Consider the following 15291-nt stretch of genomic DNA (forward strand, 5'->3'; position numbering starts at 1 on the left):
CCCTCACCCTGAGCGCTTCGCTGCACCCTCCTGCTGCAGCCTCCCTGGCAGCGGAGGTTTCAGACGCTGACATGCGTGCCAAGTAGGGCTGCCGAAGGATTTTGCTCTCGTTGCTTTCCAAGCAGCTGCCCAGCCCTGGCAGCACCTGACCTGCTGCCAGCAGGAGCCACGCTCACCTGGTGCAGAGAACCACCAGCCTCCCCCTCACTCAGTGACACCTCCTTCCATGTCCACACTGGACACGTGCCGTACTCACACAGTGGAGATGCAGGTGCTGAGGTATCGCTGAAGGGTCACCAGGGCCAGCGCCAGACTGCCAGAAACAATCAAGACCAAGCCTGGCGAAGAAACCAGAGAAAAGCCTGAGGACCCTTCTGGAGGACACCTTGGTGGGACACAGGTCAGACCCTCGGGGAGCTGGGCGCTGGTCCCACATGCTCCCTACCCGGGGCAGTGGCAAGGGCAGGGCCAAGGTTTTCCCCTGGGGAGGGGGCAGCTGGGTGCACCCCTGGGAGCAAAGGACTGAGCGCTGGGCAGGATCCCCTCGCAGGCACGGCACTGATGGCTTATCCAGGGAAGGACGTGGCATGAGGCTTTGACTTCCACGCTCCCACCAGATGGGTGTAGCCCATGGTAGCCAGAGGATCCCGCAAGGACATGGAAGCAGCCATCAGCTCTGTCACAGACATGCAGCTGAGATGGCCCCTGGCCTTCCTCAGAGGAGGATGGCGCTGGCTCTGCAGGGCTGTTCGGCCCAGCCCCAAATGTGGGGTGACAGGCAGCCTCTTCTTCTCAGCCCTCGCTGGCACATTCAGCACCAGGCCCTAGCATAGCCAGGGGAGGCAGGAGGGAATGGGAGATGCTCGGGCATCTTTCCTGAGAAAGCTGTCCAGCCCGTGGTCAGATGCTAGTCGTGCCAGCACCATCTCCTCCACCTCTGGTGCAGAGGGAGCTCTGTGATTGCATCCCAGGGGACTATGCAGAACGCAGCAGTGTTGAACTTACTCTCACTTTCTTGAGAGCTGGCCCTGCAGCATGCAGGTTCTTGCTGGCTCACGCCCTGGGCCACTCGAGAACGGGTGAACCTGGGGGAGGAAAGATGGAGAGCCCTGTTGTGCTGCCTGCATGCCATGCGATCCGAGGCCGGTGGGAGTTGCCAGCACAAAGGGTCTGGACCGAAGACAGGCCTTGTGAATCATGGAATCACAGATGGTTGTGGTTGGAAGGGACCTCTGGAGAACCTCTAGTCCAACCCACCTGCTAAAGCAGGTTCACCCAGAGCAGATCACACAGGAATGTGTCCCAGAGGGTTCTGAATGTCTCCAGAGAAGGAGACTCCATAACCTCTCTGGACAGTGCTCTGTCACCCTCAAAGTACAGACGTTTCTCCCCATGTTTAGGTGGAACCTCCTATCCTTCAGTCTGTGCCTCTTGCCCCTCATCCTGTCGTTGAGCACCACTGAAAAGAGTCTGTTGCCGTTGTCTTGACACCCACCCCTGAGATATTTATAAGCATTGATAAGGTCCTCTCTCAGCCTTCTCTTCTCCAGGCTGAACAGACCCAGCTCTCTCACTCTTTCCTCCTAAGAAAGACTCTCCCTAATAGTCTTTGTAGCCCACTGCTGAACTCCCTCCAGTAATTCCTTGTCCTTCTTAAACAGGGGAGCCCAGAACTGGATGCAGTACTCCAGATGTGGCCCCACCAGGGCAGAGCGGGGGGGAGGAGAACCTCCCCCGACCTGCTGGTCACACTTCCCAATGCGCCCTTTGTACCATTTGCCTTCTTGGCCACAAAGGCACATTGCTGACTCATGGTCAACCTGCTGCCAACCAGAACTCCCAGGTCCTCCCCCGCAATGCCGCTTTCCAGCAGGTCAGCCCCTGCCAGGCTCCCAGGACGTGGCCTCGTCGTTGCGGGAAAGGGAAGCAGCAGAAAGGCGGCGCAGCCACCTCCACCCCATCCTGCTCTGCCCACCAGGCCCTGCTGCACCACCGTGCCCTTGAGTGGGCACCAGAGCAGCCCCGTGGCATTCAGCACGGGGGCACAGGCTGCCCTCCTCCAAAGCCCCCTCTTCTTCCTGAGGCCCCTACAGCACATGACAGAGGGCCAGAGCCCTCCCAAAATGCCCTCGGGGCTGCTCTCCCCAGCAGAGACCAGGCGAGGAGAAGGCTGAGCTCTCCCACAGCTCTGCTGGAGGTTGCCCAGACACACCTGCACAGTGCCAGCACCCAGAGACAGCTTGTGCAGGGGAGCAGCAGGATCTCCCAGGTCCCCATGGCCAGGACCCTGAGCCGGCGCCAGCAGCAGCACCGCAGGGCTGGGCCCCGGAGCGTCAGAAGGGCTTTCAGCCAGTTTCCCAAGCCCCACGGCTGCCGCTCTGCATATGGCCCTTGTCAGCTTCGCCCTGCATCCCCCGCCAGCCCTGCCTAAGTCTCTGCCTGTGCTACCTCCCGGCTGAGGCCCCTGCAAGGAACAACCCCCCCAGTCACATACCTATCCCCCATGTCACTGCCAGCTCCCCTCCCTGGCGGGGCTCTCAACGCCCCCCGTGAGTTCGAGGGAGACTTTCTCCTCCTCATGTTGGGGAGAAAGCAACAGCCCCTCCTTCAGCCCCAGGCGTTCTGCCTGCCCAGGGCACAGGCGCTCAGGCAAAAGCTCCAAACCGCTCCCTGCAGAAGCGCTGCTGCCACAGGCACACAGCCACCAGGACAGGAGCTGCGCCCTGCCAGGCAGGCGTGGCCCCGAGTGCCAGGGGGCTGCCCAAGGCCCCGACCACGCAGCGGCCCTCATGCTACGAAGTCATGGCTGTGACATCACAGACGGGGCCACAAGGGAGTTGGAGATGGGGAGAGACCCCGCTCTTCTCCTGGCACGGCCCATCCACAGCAGTTCCCAAGACTGTTCAGGAGACAGACGGCTGGGGGCTCCAGAGAGGCCCCTGGCAGAAGGTGGGTGAGGAAAAGGGATTGAAAAGCTGCCGGTTCCTACAGGTAGACCTGGAGGGGGTAAGAAGAACCGAAGGCTGGACCGTAAGACAGAAAAAGGACTACAGGTCCTCTGCACGTCTAGCACGTAGGAAACAATTTACCTTGCAAATATAATAGGCCCAGGCAGGACCTCTCAGCAAAGCATATTTCAATGGTGATTTTGCAAGATCGAGTGTTCTACCTAAAGGTAGGCACACAAAATAGGGCAAAAAGCCCCTGCTTATATCTCCCTCAAATCCCGGCCTCAGATTCCCTACCCTATTCCCCACTGGTTGGGTACTGCAGGGTTTACAGACTACCCGATGCCTGCCTCAGTTTACTTGTCTCATTCATCTAATCCTAACAACTTCCTCCCTTTATTGATTTATTTAAAACATGGGTTCCTGGCTCTTTGGTTACCCTTCGCCCTAACTTAACTTTTTAAATACAGGAATCAGTTTGTGTTCCGGGATTAGTTCGAAGAGACTTTGTTTTACATTAAGGATTCATAGTCTGATGTCTCTCAGTCCCTTCCCCCAGCTGGGGTCAGGTGTCAGGTCCCCAGTTTTGTAAAAACAACATTCCTTCGTTAGACGTTCCTTACAATTTTCCTCTTCTCTTTCTTTTTACTTTTGCTGGTTTTGCATTATCTTATGATACAGTCTAGTAGGTGGCTTCAAGCCTGGATGATATGAGTTCACATTTTTCTTCAGGAGTTATTTAGCCAGTATTGCTTCTTTCTTCTTGTTCTTTTAGCAGCATCATTTTATCAGAGTACGGCAGTGGCCCTAAAGGCATTTGCTTTGCTAGAGCTGACTCAAGAAGGCGTTGAACAAGTCCTCGGACACACGGGAAGATGCAGCATCCCATTGCAGTTAGCATTCCTGCTACTATGATTAAAGAAGTAAAAATAGATACTATCATTTCTTTCCATTTTCCAAACCAAGATTCTAACCATCCTGTGAGTAGACTATCTATTCCTGAAGTCTCAGCCAATTCTTCTGTTAAAGTCATGAGTCCTTGCAAAGCTCTTGTTATAGTGTTGTTTGGGTAAAGGGACAACACCTGTCCCCTAACACTACACATACACCACCTTCTCTGCTAACATCATATCTAGGACCATCCTATTTTGCCACGTCATTCTACGAGTAGCATCTAATTGTTCAGCAATTCCCTTAACTGCTTCTCTAGTATAATTTATAAATCATTGTTGGTTATAATAGATGGAATTTATCCAATCTACATTCTCGTTTAGAGTTACCCACCAGAATAAAAAGGATTCAAAACCTGCTGCTACTTGATTTCTTGCTTTGTGCTCATTGGGGACCCCTCTGGGAGCCCTAGTTGAATCAAGATAAACTCTGTCATCGAAGAAAAACCCTGAACTCCTTTGTCTGTTGCCCTGATGACTTGTGGTTTCCAAATGCCAGAGGAAAAGGAATTGCCAATTGAACAATGTCACAGGTACCTTCCCAGTGCGGGGGTAAAGTAGAATGAAGCGTTCTCTTCCCAAAGCACCGCCAAAGGTCTGCTCGGGGAACATTTAAAGAGATAGAATTGCTTTCATGAGGACCAGCTTCACATGTCTCTACATACCTACTCATGTTTCCTAGGAACCTGGTATCATCCCTGCCCCGTTGTGAGAGACAGGCAGTATGATTTCTAATTATTCCTGACAATGCCAGGGGAATTCTGAGATCTTTCCCCTGTAAGGCTGGAAAGAGCAGGGAGAAAGTATGATATGACTTATTTCCCCATGCCGTAGAGTCTCAGTATAAGGCTAAGAAGCACTCAGTCCATCCCCTGCCGATCTCCACGCCATCCCAGAGGGAAGGGTACCACCTGGGCCACAGGCTCTTCTGGTGCACACACACAGCAATTGCTCTTGTTTAGGCTTTCCACCGTATACTTGACCCGTTCTACCCAGGCATTTGTATCTCCATATCCTGTTTCTACTTCAAAGGTTTCTCTTAAATCTGATAGTTCTACAACAGTGACCACTTTAGGGTCATTTGGCAGGACCCAAGGCCCCATTTCGAGGTTTTTTGAGTAGGTAATTTTGTTAATTCTTCATTACTATTGTTCTTTAACACTTGTATTTTGAACCTTCCTAGGGCATCTTTTCCACTAATGTCTGTCATGATTCATAAACCCCACTTACTGAATCATCTGCTCCCTGTATTGTAATTAGCAAAGGGTTGCACTGCAGGGACTCACATCCTGGGAGAGACTGTCCTTTAGATAGCGTAATTTTTCTTTTCAACTCTATAACTGTACATTGCTCACTGTCCATCCCCTAAACTCTGTGGTCCAGAAAACACTGTACCAGGAGGGGCAACGAGAGATGGCAACAAAAACTACGCACTTATTTATATCATCCTTAGAGCAGCTCAGTTCCCCATGACACATGTATTTGTTTTCATAACTCAATTCTCTTTGGCTCTGTACATCACCACAATTAAGGATCTGGCAAGCTTCTACTCGAATTGATAGGGAACCTTCAGTTTCAGTCATGTTAATGATGAGTAACCCATTTGTAAATTCTACATAATACAGGATTAATAATCCCCAGACACACTATTTCATTTTTATCTCTGTATCTTTAGTTGAAGGGGCTGTCAGTTGTCTGTACTTGCCACTCGTCATTGTCCTTTGCAGGTTCAATTGGCCCCTCGATCCATGTGTAATGAGTCAACCCTTTCTCAGGTGGTTGTACCACTATCTCGGTGGTCAGCAGAATCTGAAATGCTCCTTCCCAATGTGGCTGAAGCTCAGTTTCCTTCCAGGATTTGACCAGGACCCAGTTCCCTGGCTGAAACTTGTGAGCTACAAACTAATGGCAGAGTTTGAGCTAGAAGCCCTTGGTGCCTGAGAGAAGATAGAAGACAACCTGAGTATACAGTGCTTGAGAAACATATCCTTAGTTCCAAACTGGGGGGGGTCCATCTGTTATTTCTGCCCAGGTATGGTAGCCCAAAGAGCATTTCACAAAGTAAAATTCCTATATCCTTGTGAGAAGCAGGTCTGATTCTCAACAAGGCTATAGGTAGACATCTAGTTCAGGATAACCTAGTTTCTAATACTAATTTTGACAATTGCCTCTTTAAGGTCTGGTTCATCCTTTCTACTCTTCCAGATGAAGGGGGATGCCAGGGGGAATGAAAATCCCAAGATATCTCCAAACTGTCCATTAGTCTTTGCAGTACCCTGGAGGTAAAATGTCCCCCTTGATCTGAGTCTATATTTTCCATTATTGCCTATCCAGCAAGAATTTGTTCTAGAATCACTTTTGCTACCACTGCTGCCGTGGCAGTGCTCAGAAGGAAAGCTTCCACCCACCCGGTAAGGTGATCTACCAACACTAGAAATATTTAATTCCACCAGCTGCAGGTCATTCTATGAAATCAATTTGAATATTTTGAAAGGGTCGTAAACTTGGACTCTGCCCTCCTGCAGGCTGCTTTCTAAGTCCCTTTTAATTTACTTTTTTAAAAACCACACATATTTCACAAATTTGCTTGGCTATAGTATAAATTCCAGTACACCCGTATTTTCGTAATGTCACACATTGCTTGTGTTCCCCAATGACTCCCCTGATGTAAAATTGCTAATACCTCCCTCATGGTTTGCTTATTTAACATTTCTCTACTCTCTGGGAGTATCCATTTCCCATTCTGCTCCCTGGCTCCTAATTCTTGGAGGACATATTTTCCTTTTCCATTGAAAACTGGAATTTCTTGCAGGGCCAGGACCTCAAGCGTGAGATAACTTGTAGTTGTTACTTCAGGCTTGAAGGCTGTTTCTCAGGCCGTTTCACCTGCTAACCGACTTCCCCTGGCACAAAAGGAGTTTCCCCTCTGATGTCCATGAACATGTACTACAGCCACCTCTATTGGTGACATCAGGTTACGTAACACTTGTCCAACTAGTTCTTCATGAAACAATTATTTCCTTTTGCTATTAATTAGACCCCGTTCTTCCCAATTTTTCCCAAAGGTGTGCACTACTCCAAATGCATATCTAGAATCAGTATAAATGTACCTTCTTTTCCTCCTAACATGAACAGTGCCTGATTGGAGAGCACACAGCTCACATGTTTGAGCTGACCAGTTATTAGGTAACCTTCTTGTTTCCCTTATTTCACCACTCGCACCTTCAATGATGGCACACCCGTTGTGTCTTTCCCCTAAATTACCCTTGAAGACCCATCTGTGAAGGGGTGCAGCCCTACACGTAGGGGTATGTCTCTCAAATCAAGTCTTACTTTAGTTTGGTATTCTGTCAAGTCTAAACAAATACGCTCTAAATCTTGATCTTCATTGTCACCTCTCTATAGGAAAGGAGCAGGGCTTAGATACGATTCTGTTGTTAAGATCAAATAATCTTTTTCAATTAACATAGCTTCATACTTCAAGATTCTTGAGTCAGACACCTCTCAGCCTTTTGGGTCAGGATTGTTTTTGCTTGATGGGGGTGCTCACGACTCAAGTTCCTCCAAAGGTTAACTCCCTGCTTTCTTCCACCAGAAGAGCAGTTAGTTGCTGCTGCAGCTTGCACACACTCCGGCCAACCTGGACACCCTGGGTCTAAGAGCTTTGGTAAGCGTGACACTGGTTGCCGCTCCCCCCCAGCCCACCTGCTGGTGTGACGGTGCAGGAGGCAGAATGCGCCTCCACTCCGTGCAAGCATTGCTCAACAGAACACCTCTGTATTATCAACACTGGCTTTAGTATAAACCCACAACATAGTCCCATACTAGCTACTGTAAAGAAAATTAACTCCACCCCAGCCAAAACCAACACAAACTTCCAGGGAATACAATCTCTTTGCCTGATCCCGCAGGCAATAACTGTGTATCCACACCCAGAGCCTGTGAAAGATCTCTCTCTAGTAAGTACGCTGGGGAATCTTCCACTAACACCAACCTTCTCCACACACTTTTAATTCCTGTTGTCACGAATAGGAGTTTGTTCAGAATTCTCTCTCCTTCCTCCTGGTACCCCTTTTATTACAACTGTATCTTCCGTCTAAGATCTTTTTAGGGTAAAATTTAAAACTGATGGGGCAGCTTCTGTATATACTAAGAACTCGACACCACAACCTTCTGCTTTACTAATTAGATGCCCTTTAAACAAGTTTCCCCACATCAAATACATTAACCAGTTTGCGTTCCGGGATTAGTTCAGAGAGACTTTGTTTTCCATTAAGGATTCATAGTCTGATCAGTCTCCCAGTCCTTCCCCCACACTGGGGTCAGACACCAGGTCCCCAGTTTTGTAAAAACAACATTCCTTCGTTGAAACGTTCCTTACACGTGTATGTGAGATTTATGGTGCCGCCTGCGCAGCAGCGCGTGTGGACTCTGACCACCCCCGCCGCTTTGGGGGGACCTCTCGGCAGCGGGTGGGGTGCGGGCCCCGCCTCTCTTGTGCTGCTGGGGCTGCTCAACTCTCGCTGCCGCCTCTTTGTCTGGGTCGCTGGGCGGCGACAACAAGTGACCTGTGACCGGCCAGGGAGCGGGGCAGCAGCCACGGCACCCCGCGCATGCGCACAAAGAGCCGCGCGTCACAAGCGGTCGTGGCGGGAAAAGGTAGAGGCGGTGGCGGGAAAAGGTAGAGGCGGCGGCGGGAAAAGGTAGAGGCGGCGGCGGGAAAGCATGAGCGTGTGGCGTTGGCTGAAGTGACACAGCAGAGCGCGAACAGGGGAGCAGCACTGGGAGGCTCTGCCTCCCTAAAGAAAAACTTGGGCACCACCCAGAGGCTCAGCCCTGCCCCACCCAGCCCCCAGTGATACTAAAGTTAAAACTGCGAGGCAACGGAGTTTAGCTTCTGACAAACTGTGTTCGTTTTTTTTTTTTTCAATACAACAGTGCTCATAAGTGAAAAGAAGCCTCACTCCTGTGACCTATTGGGGTATTTGTAGTTGTGATAAATACAAGGAATTTGTTCATTAAAGTGCCTTTGTTGAAATGTTTTGTTATTTGTTGTACTTGATGAGCAGTTTGGAAAGTTGTTTTAAAAATAAGGGTGGTGGGTCGTTTGGCGGGAGAGGCGTTTCAAGGTTATTGCAAAGTCACAACGACGACCACCTAGCAACAGAAGACACATGCGCAGGAGGGACGGCCGGAGGATATAAAAACTGAAAGAACCCGCCACGTGTTGCGCGCCACTACCACTATTAAGGGGGGCCGCCCAGCACTGTCTTTGCTTATTGCAGCCTGCTTCTATTTGGCAATAAAACCTTATTTGTTTAGGTTAATTGGAGTCGAAATTTATTACAGTAGTCATAATCATAATTGTGGGAGGTGTTAAGCGTAAAGGGAAAAAGATGACTATGGGAGGGGGTGGTCCAGCAGTACCTCCAGATAGTCCGTTAGGGAGGATGATAACTAATGAACTTATGGTACAATATGGTTATTTCACATGGCCAGAATACCAGTTAGCTAAAGGACAGAAGTGATCTCCTTTAGCAGGTGATGATATATCAATATGTCAGTATTCCTGTCTATATTTAACAAACACTGAAAAGGGAATAATTAAACAAGAATGTGGATGGATGTGGTTAAAAGGGATATTGGTAGGGGATGAAATAACAAAAAAGGTGGGATTCTATATAACAAAGAAAGAAAGTAGGGAGGAGAAACAGAAAGGAATCAGAAAAGATGGGACATTCTCCATTAATAGAAGCTTAAGAAGGGCAAGTGTAGGGTCCTGCACCTGTGGAGAAACAACCCCAGGCACCAGTAGAGGTCAGGGGAGGACCTGCTGGAAAGCAGCACTGCAGAGAAGGAATTGGGAGTTCTGGTCAATAACAGGTTGACCATAAGTCAACAATGTGCAGGTCCCCAGGAGGGCACAGGGCAACGGGCACAGATTAAAGCATAGAAGGTTCCATCTGAATATGAGGAAAAACTTCTTTACTTTGGGGGAGCCAGAGCACCGGAACAGGGTGCCCAGAGGGGTTGTGGAGTCTCCTTTTCTGGAGACATTCACGACCCGCCTGGACACATCCCTGTGCCATCTGCTCTGGGTGAACCTGCTTTAGCAGGTGGGTTGGACTAGGTGATCTCCAGAGGTCCCTTCCAGCCCAACCATTCCGTGATTCTGTGATTTACCCCCATCGTATGTACAACCTCCTCCTAATCTTCCTGACCAAGTAGAAGGAGCAGTGGGGGGGTCTTTATTGTATCCTCGGATGCCAGATCCAAAGAGTTTCGACTTGAACTCCCAAGCGAGCCAAACAGCCCCTCTCAATCATGCTAATAAAGGGAAGGATTATTTGGAAGCAATTTCTCCATATAAAACTAGGAGAGGAACCCAGTATGAGGAACCCCGACACCTCCAGAGCCCTCCCATCCTGGCTTCCCTGGCTGCTTCCAGCTGCCACGAGCCACCAGTGCCCCCTTCCCAGGCATGTGCGCTCCCATGATGGCCGCTCACAGCCCATCGCACATTGCACGGGCCTCTACAAGCCTGTGCCCTTCCACGGGGCCCCCACGGCTGGGCCAGAGGGGCAGGGGTGCCGCGTCCCTGGCGGAACGGAGGGCTGTGCCTGGGAAGGCACCACGGCCATTCGGGTGGGCAGAACTGAGCCAGGAGCCCCTCAGGCTCCGGCTGCTCCTCATGGGAGGGTCCTACATGGGGCTGCCACACCTGGGCACATGGAGCTGGTGCGAGAAATTTCTCCTGGGCCACATGTTGGACACTGCCAGCCCCCCGCAGGTCTCCAGCATCTCTTAGGCTGCCCAGGGTCCCCGACATGTCTAGACCCCATGTGGCCTTTGAGGGGGCCTGTGAAACCACGTCGCTCTGCTCCAGACTCACAGCCAGGTTCCTCTGCTCCGGGCTTTTTTATTTTCACGATAGAAGGTCTCCTCATGCCCGGCTGATGGTGTTCATTTCCTTTACCTTCCCATGAACCTGCACTCGATAATTGCAGGTGTAGCGTGACTTCCCCCAGTTGCTCTGTACGAGAAGCCTGATAAGCCGAAAGGCTCTGGGAAGCTCATTCTGCAAAGGCAACACGGCAAACAGCCAGGTCAGTGCCAGAGCGTCAGCGCCCCACACGTCGTCCTCTGCCAGCCCAGCCCTTGCAGCTCCCGCCCTGGCCGACGGGACAGCATCTCTGTCCTGCCTTTCTCCCGACCAGGAGCCCTGTGCCTCTGCAGAGCAAACACTCAGCCCCAGAGAGCGGGCCGGGCCGCTCTGGAAACCTGAGGTTTGCTGGGTGTGGGAGGAAATGGAGCGTCAGGAAATAAGGAATCTTGAAGAGGAGATGGAGAAGATAGAGGCCTGGTGAGTTGGGCCCCTGGCCCCACACGGGTCTCCAGGATGTCTCTGCAGCACCCACAGTGACAGGGCTGCCGGTGCTGGTGCAGGCAATGGAGTGGGGGGAACGTGCAGCACGCGGTGTGACAGGGGAGCCCAATCCCTGCCTGGGGTGGTGTGTGTTTGGAAGGGGACCCGTTGCAAGGCCATGGAGCTCTGTAAGTCATCCAACCAAGCCCTGTTGCCTGCAGCCAGCTGCAGAGGAAGAAGGAGGCCGAGACACCGCGGACTGCACGTCCAGAGCTGGTGGAAGAACAGCTGAGGAATGGGCAAGACCTCGGGAGGGGACAGGGCCAGGAAAGCCAACCTGAGTTGACGAAAAGATTCTCAGGGAATCTTACTAAGTAGTCCCCTGAGTAACCTGAGGTCTGCTCTGCTCATATCCAGAGTTGAGGTCTTGCAGTCTCTTTTCCTCCCATTAGCACTGGCTGCCAAGGGGAAAGGCCCTGTTGGATGGAAGCCGGAGCGACGTGGCCTGCAACTACTGGATGCAGCGCCGCTGCACGCAGCCGCTGGCAGGGCCGCAGCTGAAGCACGGGGGTCACCGCCTGTCTGCCGTGTGCTCCCCATTCCTCCTGCTGTCCCCCCATTGGCAGCAGCTGTGGCTCTCTGAGCAGGAGAGGGACCCCATTCCTCCGGGCAGCCTGCAAGCGCAGGCTCTGTCCAGGCTGGAGCAGAGGCCCACTCTTGGTTTTTCCCCTTCCTGAGCTGTAGTTGCCTCCTGGGGCTGGATGCTGGATCCACATGGGGGCTGGATGCCTGAGCCCTGTGCTGGAGCCCACGCGGTGTGGCTGTCCATTGCTGTGTGCCCACCCGTGGTGCCCGCACGTGTGTGTGAGCGTCTGCAGGTGCCGGCTGGGAGCACACGTGCAGCCTGGCTCCTGCTTGATCCTGGGCTGGGAAGCTGAGGCGGCCGGATGGGCAAGGAACAGGCAAAGCCCACAGGGAGATGCCAACACGCGGGGCCCACACTGGCTCCTGCTCATGCGCTAAGAGTGGGTGCTGTGAGTGATGCCCTGTTCCCTCAGAGGCTGCAGCTGGACCCCAAATCAGCTCCTGGCACCCGCCTCAGGGAGGTGATGGCCACGTCTCAATGGGCAGCGTTGGCGGTGTCACCGTGATGTCACTGTGGGTGTGTGACATGGGCGCCCTGACGGGTATAAAAGGGGCTGCTCCTGGAGGTGGGGAAGCATCCGGAGGAGAACTTCGGTGCTGCTGGGCAGGAGTCTGGAGAGTAGTTTCCAAGGACCTGTCCTGTGTCCACTGTGCAGTGGAAGGCTCTGGGCATCTCTGACCGTGCACGTGTGTGGCCGTGTCTTCTGCGTGAGAGATCGTGGCTGCGCCTGTGCTTGGGAAGTGTCCCCGCACGTGTCCGTGCTCAACAGTGCCCACGGCCGTGCCCCTCACACCTTGCGGATTCCCAACACACAAGTGCAGGCGTGGAGATGGACATGCTGGAGGAAGAAATGTGCGTGCTCCAGGAGTGCCTGGCTCAGTGTTCTGCTGAGTCCCAAATGCAAAGGGGGATGCTGCGGCGTCTGGTAGGTGTGGAGTTGTCCTCTTGTCCCCGCGGGCTGGGGCCGTGAGACCTGAGCCCCTGACCCCTCCTTTCCCCACGCAGGCGAAGAAGCAGGAGCAGCTGAAGGAAAGCATCGCGCAGCTGAGCACAGAGGTCAGTGTCCTCTCCTCTGCCCGTGTCCCCCGAGCTGCAGTGGCTGGGGCTGTGTCAGGGGCTCAGTGCCTCTGTGCGGCTCCTCTTCCCAGACTTCTGTCGTGGTGGAATGTTTTGAGAACTGCCGCCAGGAGTGCCAGCAGCTGGAGAGTCTGCTGGGCCAGTGTAAGGTGAGTTCCTATAATCACAGACTGGTTGAGCTTGGAAGGGACCTCTGGAGATCATGTTGTCTCACCTCGTGGCCCTGCTCAAGCAGGCTCACCTAGAGCCAGTTGCTCAGGACCATGTCCAGACGTGGACTGCGTCCGGAGTTGGGCGTGGGGGTCCCTGTGTCTGCCCACAGCGCCTGCAGGGCTGGGAAGGAGAGGGGACATGAGGGCAAAGGCGGTGCCCAAAGCGGGCTGGGAGGGGATAATGGCGAGGGGAGCGCACTGGTGGGAGTGTCCCGCTGCCCTGATGGCTGATCCTCATCCCTTCCTCTCCCGCAGGAGCAGTGCAAGGCTATACAGGCAGCTGCAAGAAAGCAAGAAGAGGCGCAGCAGGTAGAGGGGAGAAGGAGGCTCGAGTGGGCACGGCCCTGGGACTGGAAGGGCCAGGGGTGTCCTGGTGCCAGCCCAGCCGCCCACATGATGCATCCATTGTTTAGCAGATGGAAAAGCTCTATGCCAAGGCTGGGGCCTTTCTGCAGCGGGAGACAGAGGTAATGCCGAAAGGGCTGGGGGAAAGGGGGTGGGTGCCCACAGGTCTTGGGGTGGGCGGTTGGTGCAGGGCCGCAGCAGGCTCGGGCACTCGCAACCTTTCCTTCCTTCTCCCAGGCGCTGTGGCGGGAAATAAGCAGCCTTGAAGAGGAGATGGAGAAGATAGAGGCCTGGTGAGTTGGGCCCCTGGCCCCACACGGGTCTCCAGGATGTCTCTGCAGCACCCACAGTGACAGGGCTGCCAGTGCTGGTGCAGGCAATGGAGTGGGGGGAACGTGCAGCACGCGGTGTGACAGGGGAGCCCAATCCCTGCCTGGGGTGGTGTGTGTTTGGAAGGGGACCCGTTGCATGGCCATGGAGCTCTGTAAGTCATCCAACCAAGCCCTGTTGCCTGCAGCCAGCTGCAGAGGAAGAAGGAGGCCGAGACACCGCGGACTGCACGTCCAGAGCTGGTGGAAGAACAGCTGGTAAGGGGGAGAGCCTGTGCCAGCCCCTGCCCCCCTGCCAGCGTGGGTGTCCCTGGGGAGAGGGGTCCATGGAGGTCACAGCCACACATGGGCTACGCTCCTGCACAAGGCGGGGGCCAGGGGCACCGTGCAACTCCAGCTGTCCCCACTATGCACCAGTGCTTGACAAGTGTCCTTGTCTTCTGTTGACCTGCAGGAGAGGGACTTGCTGGCGAGGAGACGCGGCTTCATGTACTGGCTGCAGTGAGTGTCCCCACTGCGTCCCCTGTGCCCCGGCCCCGCTCCTGGGCAGTGGCTGGGATGGGCTGGACACCTGCTGCAGCCGGTGGGGCTCACACGCCAGGCTGCTGGCAAGCTGCTGGCCGGCTGTGGGCTTTGCAGCTGAGAAGTGCTCAGCGTCACTTTTCCCTGGGCCAGGGTGTTTTCCCAGGCTTGCAGAGTCTCATGCCCCAGCCTGCCCCAGGGAGCAATGAGAAATGGCTGGGGAGGAGGTCTGTGGGGCTCCTGGAAGGGGCCCCTCCACCCCATATCAAGAGGGGCTTGCGAGGCATCCATCCTGCCCTGTCTCCCATGCCTCTTCTGCCCGCAGGACACTCTGTTTCCTCTTTGCCAGCCCCAAGCTGGCTGTCATCTTCATTCTTGCTGCCGCGGTGCTCTACGCCTCCTGGAGTGGCCTCGAGCTCTTCTACTACCTCCTGTTGCACGCACTGTGGGAGGAGACGTACAACAACATGGCCTATGCTGTGGGAAGGATCCTCCCTGTGGTCAGCGAGGGGCTGCTGCCCCTTTGACCACTTTCCCTAATAAAGACTTTTTTGGTCTCCACCACCATTTGCACGTGTGTGTGGCCATGTCCCCTGTGCAAGAGAGTGCGGCTGTGCCTGCGTGTGGAAAGCGTCCCTGTACGTGTCCGTGCCCGACAGTGCCCACGGCCGTGCCCCTCACGCCTTGCAGACTCTGGACGCGCAAGTGCAGGCACAGAGATGGACGTGCTGGAGGGAGAAACGTGCGTGCTCCAGCAGTGCCTGGCTCAGTGCTCTGCTGAGTCTCAAACGCAAAGGGGGATGCTGCGGCATCCTGGTAGGTGTGGAGTTGTCCTCTTGGCCCCGCGGGCTGGGACCATGAGACCTGAGCCCCTGACCCCTCCTTTCCCCCGATAA

Source organism: Caloenas nicobarica, chromosome Z, assembly GCF_036013445.1.
Source record: "Caloenas nicobarica isolate bCalNic1 chromosome Z, bCalNic1.hap1, whole genome shotgun sequence".
In the NCBI taxonomy this organism is placed as follows: Eukaryota; Metazoa; Chordata; class Aves; order Columbiformes; family Columbidae; genus Caloenas; species Caloenas nicobarica.